The sequence below is a fragment of the Erythrolamprus reginae genome, chromosome 2 (assembly GCF_031021105.1).
Source record: "Erythrolamprus reginae isolate rEryReg1 chromosome 2, rEryReg1.hap1, whole genome shotgun sequence".
NCBI lineage: Eukaryota > Metazoa > Chordata > Lepidosauria > Squamata > Dipsadidae > Erythrolamprus > Erythrolamprus reginae.
In genome coordinates this window covers 236,859,240-236,868,982 of record NC_091951.1, presented here as the reverse complement: position 1 = coordinate 236,868,982, position 9,743 = coordinate 236,859,240, and positions in this window count along the sequence as shown.

Here is a 9,743-nt window from a genome sequence, read left to right as displayed (position 1 = left end):
TTTCCTTCCTCTCTTTTTTCTATCTGTTTCTCTCTCTTCCTCTCTTCCTCTCTCTCTCCTTCCCTCTCACTCTTTCCCTCTCGGCTTCTGGGCAGGTTTGGAAAACTCTGAGTTGATGATGATTTTTAAGTGAGTGATTGCTCACTGCTCAGCTTAGAGGGAACTATGGTGGCAACCCCAGAACCCAGTGCCTTCGCTTCTCCTCGGAGTGTCATCAACCTGTTTGGAGTCTTTCAGGGATGCGGAGAGTGGCAAGCTTTGTTGGGGCCTTTTTCTTTTCCCTTCCCCCCTCTCTTTCTTTCTTACAACCAAAATGGCACTGCCCCCCCCCCCCACTTTTTTTGTCCCTCTTATTTTGTTGGAACTGTTATAAGGCTTCTTTTGATGCAGATATCCAGACAAATCCAAGGCAAAAGGGATGGACCCTCGCTGGGCTGACCCTTTTAAAGTATTCTATTCTATTCCTATAACTCTTCTTCTATTCTTTCATTGATATGTTCTATTACTATATCTTCTTTTCTATTCTTTCATAGATATATTTTACTATGAGTATATCCTCTATAACCTTCATCATGTATTTTACTATGTGTGTGTATATATATATATATGTATACAAACAAACAAACAAATAAATAAATAAAAAATGGATCAATAAATAACAAAATCGGCTGGTGAAGAGGGATGGGGTTGCTATTCCCTCGTCTTTCCCCTCTCATGATATAAAGTCCCTGCTGTAGAGTCATTTTGCTCTGGATGATCCATGGGGTGGGCAGTGGGTTTGACACATATCTACCTGGTTTGCAGAAGACAGCTGGACACCTGTGTGATAAGTTCCACTGTGGCTTTGGGTGGGTGGGAATTTTTTTCCCCAACCAGCACTCCCACAGACAGACAGTTCCCTTGAAAAACATTTTCCCCGCCCCCCGCCACTTCTCTTACCCTGTGGGAAAGGGATTAGGGAAAGTGACTCTTCCTTCTATTTGGGAGAAGTGGAGGAGAGAAGAGGTGTCCAGGTTCTCTAATGCTCCTGCCAAAGGTAAGAGAAGCAGGAAGGAGAGAACAAGGAGAGGGGCAAGTACAAGTGCACTAGAGTGCCTTCCATCCCCTGTCCTACTACTCTCCTATATCTCCTACACCTTTCTTCTATTCCTATAACTCTTCTTCTATTCTTTCATTGATATGTTCTGTTACTATATCTTCTTTTCTATTCTTTCTTAGATATATTTTACTATGAGTATCTCCTCTATAACCTTCATCATATATTTTTCTATGTGTATATATATATATACCCACTAAAACCCTCATTGTGTATTGGACTAACTAACTAACTAACTAACTAACTAACTAACTAACTAACTAACTAACTAACTAACTAACTAACTAACTAACTAACCAAACAAACAAACAAACAAACAAACAAACAAATAAGCAGTGCAAAGAAGATCAGCTTCTCTTGCAGGAGTGGGTTCAAGGGTGGGATACTTTTTAGTATTATATTTTAATCAAATATTTTAACCAACTTTGTGGTCATGTTCTGCAATGTTGTAAAACATATGTTTTAAATAAATAATCTGTAATAGAGAAAAGGGCTCTCCTGCAAAAGTGTAGCCTTATAATCTCCTGCAAGATCCAATTACATAATTTCTTCCTACGCTCCCCTCTGATTGCATAGAGAAGCATACAAGATGCACAAAATTGTTTCATCTATGGAGTCGCTTGGCCAAGTGTACTAGAATCTTCAGCAGTGCTGTGTTTCCAGGGGTGGGCTACTGCACGGATGGAGGGACGGGGGGGAAACGCAGTGGGGTAGCGAAAATGGAGCTCCACCCCAGAGCACCCAATTTGCAATGAAAGATGTTGAAAGAAAATGCAGGGTGTCCTGCATAAGCCACGTCCACAGTGTGGTAGTAAAAATTTTGGTAGCCCTTCACTGGGTGGGTTCCTCCTGTTTTGGACCAGATCGCCTGAACCGGTAGTGACCCGCTGTTGACATCACTGAACTGGATTGGTTGGTGCCGGTCCGTGGGTGCCGCCATCTTTTATTTTTTTAAATTGTGAATTGTTTTACTGTTGTGAAGATTTTTTCCTGTTCTGCTGCTTGTAAAAGGGCCCTCCCGCCCACTCCCGGGTATAAAGTGACCTTTGTTCCTTTGCCTAAAACACAGCTGATCAGCTCCACAGCTGTGTTTCGGGCTGATTCTAGCTACTGAGCATGCGGGGAAGCCAAATTGCATCATCGTGTGTGTGCAAAATGGCGCAATGTGAACCAGAGGCGAAGGTAAGCAGAACCCACCCCAGGTCTCTTGAGTTAGAGAACTGACTGCAGAAGAGTTGCTTCCTCTCCTTCTTCCCCTTGCATCTCCTTCCAACCATATCAGGAGAAGCGATAGGTGAGAAGGGAGATAATGAGGTCTCCTCTCCCCCATGCTTCTCCTACCCATTGAGGAAGCAAATGGGGAAGAAAGGTCCTTTGCTTCCATTCCTCTGAACTCACGTGTGATCACTGCACGGAATTGAACGACTGGCTTCAGAAGACCAATGACACCAAAGAAATGGCTTCCCTGCTTCTCAACGAGACAGAAGACCCTCAACTCTCTGCTACTAAGGCAAAATTGAGGGCGGAAATGCAGCCAACAATTCTTTAAGCTGGCAAATTTATTTATTTATTTATTTATTGGATTTGTATGCCGCCCCTCTCTGTAGACTCGGGGCGGCTAACAACAATAATAAAAACAGCATGTAAATCCAATACTACAACAACTAAAAAACCCTTATTTTAAAACCAATCATACCTACATGCAAACATACCATGCATAAATTGTAAAGGCCTAAGGGTAAAGAGTATCTCAGTTCCCCCATGCCTGATGGCAGAGGTGGGTTTTGAGGAGCTTATGAAAGGCGAGGAGGGTGGGGGCAATTCTATCTCTGGGGGGAGTTGGTTCCAGAGGGCCGGGGCCGCCACAGAGAAGGCTCTTCCCCTGGGCCCTGCCAAATGACATTGTTTAGTTGACGGGACCCGGAGAAGGCCCACTCTGTGGGACCTAACTGGTTGCTGTGATTCGTGCAGCAGAAGGCGGTCCCTGAGATAATCTGGTCCGGTGCCATGGAGGGCTTTATAGGTCATAACCAACACTTTGAATTGTGACCGGAAACTGATCGGCAACCAATGCAGACTGCAGAGTGTTGGTGTTATATGGGCATATTTGGGAAAGCCCATGATTGCTCTCGTAGCTGCATTCTGCATGATCTGAAGTTTCCGAACACTTTTCAAAGGTAGCCCCATGTAGAGAGTGTTACAGTAGTCGAGCCTCGAGGTGATGAGGGCATGAGTGACTGTGAGCAGTGACTCCCGGTCCAAATAGGGTCGCAACTGGTGCACCAGGTGGACCTGGGAAAACGCCCCCCTCGCCACAGCTGAAAGGTGTTTCTCTAATGTGAGCTCTGGATCGAGGAGGACGCCCAAGTTGCGGACCCTCTCTGAGGGGGTCAATAATTCTCCCCCCAGGGTAATGGATGGACAGATGGAATTGTCCTTGGGAGGCAAAACCCACAGCCACTCCATCTTATCCGGGTTGAGTTTGAGTCTGTTGACACCCATCCAGACCCCAACAGCCTCCAGGCACCGGCACATCACTTCCACTGCTTCACTAACTGGTTAAATGTTTCCACCAGCTCCTGTATTGTATAGCAGCACACTAGTGCTTCTGTATGGATGAGCACAGAGATAGGTAACCATTGTGTGTTTGATATATCCCATTGAACATATTTTTCCATTATTGCTTTTACCATAACATCACTTGATTGGGTTTGTTGACCCTTTTGAGAATACGAATACAGTGATCTCTCGATTAGCGCGGGGGTTACGTTCCAAGACCACCCGCGCTAATCGATTTCCGCGTTATAGTGGTGCGGAAGTAAAAAACACCATCTACGCATGCGCGCCATTTTTTTCATGGCCGCACATGCGCAGATGGTGGAGTTTGCGTGTGGGCGGCGGGGAAGACCAAGGGAAGGTTCCTTCAGCCGCCCAACAGCTGATCTGCTCCGCAGCGCGGAAGCAGCGAGGAGCCGAAGATGGGGTAAAGGCAAAGGGGAAACCCCATCTTCGGCTCCTCGCTGCTGCCGCGCTGCGGAGCGGATCAGGTGTTGGGCGGCTGAAGGAACCTTCCCTTGGTCTTCCCGCTGCCCAGGCAAAGGGGAAACCCCAAGAATGCTTGCCGCTTGCCGTATTGCAGCTTGGAGCCTTGCTTCGCCTCCTTCGCTGCAATACGGCAAGCGGCAAGCGATCTTGGGGTTTCCCCTTTGCCTGGGCGGCGCTGGGGCCATGCGGAGCCGCTCATCTAGGGGGGCGTGGACCGGCAAGGTGCCCTCCGCTCTCTCTCTTTCTCTCCCTGTTACCGGTGTGGTATAAGAGAGAGAAAGAAAGAGAAAGGAGGGCGACTTGCCAGTCCACGCCCCCCTGGATGAGCGGCCCCGCATGGCCCCAGCGCCGGACTCCGCCGTTGCCTCCGCCCTTGTTCGGCTCTGCAGCTGAGAGGCCACGTCCACCCCCTCCTCGGTGTCCCCGGCACCCAGCGTCCCCACGCCGCCTCCACCTCCCGGTAATGCGCCCGACCTCTGCCTCTCTCTTTCTCTCTCATATACCACGCCGGCAACAGGGAGAGAAAGAGAGAGAGAACTAGCGCGGACTTATAGAAACATAGAAACATAGAAGACTGATTATTATTTTGATTATTTTATTATTAATTATTTTTTAATTAATATTTTTTGAAAAACTGCGTTGCAGCGTTTCGCGCTAATCGAGACCGTGCTAATCGAGGGATCACTGTAACTATAATGAGTTCCCCAACCTCAGACGGCCTTGTTACGGTTTCCTTTATAAGGTAGGGACTATTTCAGATTGACAGGAAAATTACTGAAAAATATAACTTCATATTTTATACACCAAAAATGGAGTTGGCAACACATACCAAGAATGGTGTTCACAACACATGCCTCGAGCAGTTCTCCTCCAAAGATGGGTTAAATTTAATCTTTTTTAAAATGTTGAACCCTAACTTTTATATTATATCTTCTGAATTTGGGGGGACGGGATGGGACTGATTTAGCCCCATTCTCATCCAGACAAAAGGCAATGCAATATTCACTGAAAAGTTTGTAAAGCGGTATGACAAGAAGGTGAGAAAACATCTGTCTTTTAAGAAATTATTTCTAGATTAAGTTCCACACAAAAGGTTAATGGACATCAGGAGGTGATATTCAGATGTTTTGGACTGGTTCAGGTGAACCAATAGTGGTGATCTGCGGTTAAGCCTGACTGCACACCTGCCATGGTGCTTATACCATCCTTATTTAGGCATGTTTTGAAGCCATGTGCATGCATGGAAGCCACGTGTGCTCACAAAGTGCATGCATGGAAGGGCATGCACATGTGCAGAAGGGGCACATGTGAGTGAAGTGCGCACACATGCACATGCTCTCATTTGCAAACCGGTAGGGAAAGTCAGTGAATACCACCTCTGATGGACATGTAATCAAACATGTTTTGTGGGTGTCCTCCTCGATCCACAGCTGACATTGGAACATCATCTTTCGACTGTGGCGAGGAGGGCGTTTGCCCAGGTTCGCCTGGTGCACCAGTTGCGGCCCTATTTGGACTGAGACTCATTGCTCACAGTCACTCATGCCCTCATCACCTCGAGGTTCGATTACTGCAACGCTCTCTACATGGGGCTACCTTTGAAAAGTGTTCGGAAACTTCAGATCGTACAGAATGCTGCCGAGAGAGCCATCGTGGGGCTTCGGAGATTCACCCACGTTTCTGCAACACTCCGTGGCCTGCACTGGCTGCCAATCGGTTTCCGGTCACAATTCAAAGTGTTGGTAATGACCTTTAAAGTCCTACCTGGCATTGGGCCAGAATACATCCGGAACCGCCTTCTACCGCACAAATCCCAGCGACCGATAAGGTCCCACAGAGTTGGCCTTCTCCGGGTCCTGTCGACCAAACAATGTCATTTGGCGGGCCCCAGGGGAAGAGCCTTCTCTGTGGCAGCCCCGGCCCTCTGGAATCAACTCCCTCCAGAGATTAGAATGGCCCCCACCCTCCTTGTCTTTCGCAAATTACTCAAGACCCACCTTTATCGCCAGGCATGGGGGAGTTAAGATATTCCTTCCCCCTAGGCCATTACAAGTTATGCATGGTATGTTTGTGTGTATGTTTGGTTTTATAATAAGGGTTTTTAGTTGTTTTATTAATTGGATTGTTACATGCTGTTTTTTATCATTGTTGTTAGCCGCCCCGAGTCTGCGGAGAGGGGCGGCATACAAATCCAATTAATAATAATAATAATAATAATAATAATAATAATAATAATAATAATAATAATAATATGTTCTAACAGCCCATTTCAAGACTGGACTATTTGTAATAAGGCTGAACATTTGAATCCTGCCACCCCGGTTGTGGGAATCAAAGATTTTGGGTTGGCATCTTTCAACCCCAAAATATTTCACACGCTTCTACTATTTGGGTTCCCCAGAGGTGGAGAGAATGTTACCTAGCAACCAAGAGAAGACAATTAACAGTGAAAAATGGTCTGTGGAAGGACTGTAGCTCCCCTTCTTTCCAAATTACTATTGGGTAATATTTCTTACAAAGATGTTAGGTTGCTCTCTCCCCCCTCCCCCCCATCAAAGTCTATTATACTTTCAATATTTATGGACAATGTTTAATGCATGTGTAAGAGTAAGCACTGCTGACGGCATCAAAGATAAGTATATGGAGAAAGAATTCCGAATGGGTGTTCAGTGTGTGAGAGACATAGTAGTTCCCAAGGAAGATTTGTACAGGGGCAGGATAGCCAAACATGTGTAACCTTCTAAACCACAAAAGGAAGGGATTGCTTTCTTTTAGGACACAGGCGAGAAAAAGAACAAATCCAAGAGAAAAAGAGAAAGAGACAGTTACTTCAAAATGCTGGAAGAGAAGGGCATTTTCTTTAAAAAGAATCGAAATGTGCAGAGTAGTTTGAATCACACATTCGGATTTAATGGAGTGGGTTTAACAATCTGGACTATTTAATTGAATTAATTTATAGCTGTTGCCTGAGGTTCTTTGGGGATCAAAATGCACTGGGTTCCCCAGAGATTTGGGTTCTTTGGAAATTAAATAGACCTGTCTGCGTGCTAACAGAAGAAAGTATAAAATGGCTATCCTTGAGCTCAGCAAACAAGGTTCTCCTGGGTTGCAGCCATTCCCTGAAGGGTAGATCTAAAAATAACTGCCGAGTCCAATAATACTGCCCAGGCAATTATCTCCAATTCACTAATACAAAATAGTGCAGAATGACATCTTGGCAAAACTCATTCTCTAACCCACATTTCTAAGATAACGCAAATGCAGAATGAGGAGACAATTGAAGAGAAGAATGGCTGGCTTGGGGAACAGTTGTATTTTTCTGTCACATTCTACCTTGAAAATACTTGGGCAGGAGTCTGGATAGGAGAAGATGCTGAAACAGCCAAGGGGCATTCTCGTAAAAAAATATATGGGGGCAATGGATAGAGAAGATTTATTTATTTATCTATCTATCTATCTATCTATCTATCTATCTATCTATCTATCTATCTATCTATATATATATATATATATATATATATATATGTTTTCGTAGATTTTCACGGGTACAGGTATGACGGTCTTGGTATATTCGGGTTTCTTCCCGTGTAGGATTTGGAAATTTCTGGCGACGTTTCGATGAGGTCTCACTCATCATCTTCAGGCTGGTGTTTCTGTCCTTTTTCTCAGGCGAAGACTGAGGTCTTCGCCTGAGAAAGGTCTTCGCCTGAGAAAAAGGACAGAAACACCAGCCTGAAGATGATGAGTGAGACCTCATCGAAACGTCGCCAGAAATTTCCAAATCCTACACGGGAAGAAACCCGAATATACCAAGACCGTCATATATATATATATATATATATATATATGCCTTAAACAAAAAAAACACCTCATAAAAATCACCATGTCAATCCTTCTAATAATTATGAATTTGGAATTTTGAAATTTGGAAACCAGCCTTAAACAAAAACACTTCATAAAAATCACCATGTCAATCCTTCTAATAATTATGATTACACCAACCAATCAGATCACTGAAACATAATCACCCAATCTATTTGCTACATTCAAACCAAATCTCCACCCCCACACTATATACTAGGAAGAAATGACAGTTGCAAACATTCCATTTTACAACAGCACGAAGCTTGGAAACTTCAGCCTGATGATGGTGAATGTGATTTCGCCGAAACGTCGCATTGCAAAATATTACACAGGGCAAAACCCAAACTCAGAACAATCTACATATATATATATATATATATATATATATATATTTGTTTTCGTAAATTTTCACGGGTATATGTATGTAGATTGTTCTGAGTTCGGGTTTTGCCCTGTGTAATGTTTTGCATGTCTATGCGACGTTTCGGTGAAATCACATTCACCATCTTCAGGCTGGAGTTCCAATCTTTGTGTTGTTGTAAATGGAATATTAGCAAACTGACATTTCTTCTTAGTGTGGGGGTGGAGATTTGCTTTGAATGTAGCAAATAGATTGGGTGACTATGCTTCAGTGATCTGATTGGTTGGTGTAATCATAGTTGTTAGAAGGAATGACATGAAGATTTTATGAAGTTTTTTGTTTAAGGCTGATTTCCAAATATAAAATTCTAAAATCATAATAATTAGAAGGATTGACATGTTGATTATTATGAAGTGTTTATTTTGTTTAAGGTTGGTTTCCAAATCTCTGGCAGGCGGGAGGTATCATCTCTTTTATTTAAACAAAGGGTTAGTTTGCTAATATTCCATTTACAACAACACAAAGATTGGAACTCCAGCCTGAAGATGGTGAATGTGATTTCACCGAAACTAGACATGCAAAACATTACACAGGGCAAAACCCGAACTCAGAACAATCTACATATATATATATATATATATATATATATATATATATATATATATATATATATATGTAGATTGTTCTGAGTTCGGGTTTTGCCCTGTGTAATGTTTTGCATGTCTATGCGACGTTTCGGTGAAATCACATTCACCATCTTCAGGCTGGAGTTCCAATCTTTGTGTTGTTGTAAATGGAATATATATTTATATATATATATATTTATTTATTTAATTTATTTATTTATTTATTTTTCATTTTTCATTTTTCATTTTTCATTTTTCATTTTTCATTTATTTATTTATTTTCTATGCCACCTTTCTCGAAGCAAATTAGGCATGCTTGCACAATAGCAATAGCATTTAGACTTATATACTGCTTCACAGGGCTTTACAGCCCTCTCTAAGCAGTTTATAGAGGGTAAACATATTGCCCCTAACAAACTGGGTCCACATTTTACCAACCTTGGAAGAATGGAAGGCTGAGTCAACTTTGTGCCTGCTGAGATTCGATCTGCAAAACTGCTGGCAGCTGGTGATCGGCAGAAGTAGCTTGCAGTACTCTAACCACTGACACTCTTTAGAAAGAAAACAAGTGAAAAAGAAAGCACCACTGACACTCTTTAGAAAGAAAACAAGTGAAAAAGAAAGCTTCTCTGGAACTATTATTGGATGGCATAGAATGGAATGGAATGGAATGGAATAGAATAGAATTCTTTATTGGCCAAGTGTGATTGGACCCAGAAAATTTGTTATTGGTACATGTTCCCACTGTACA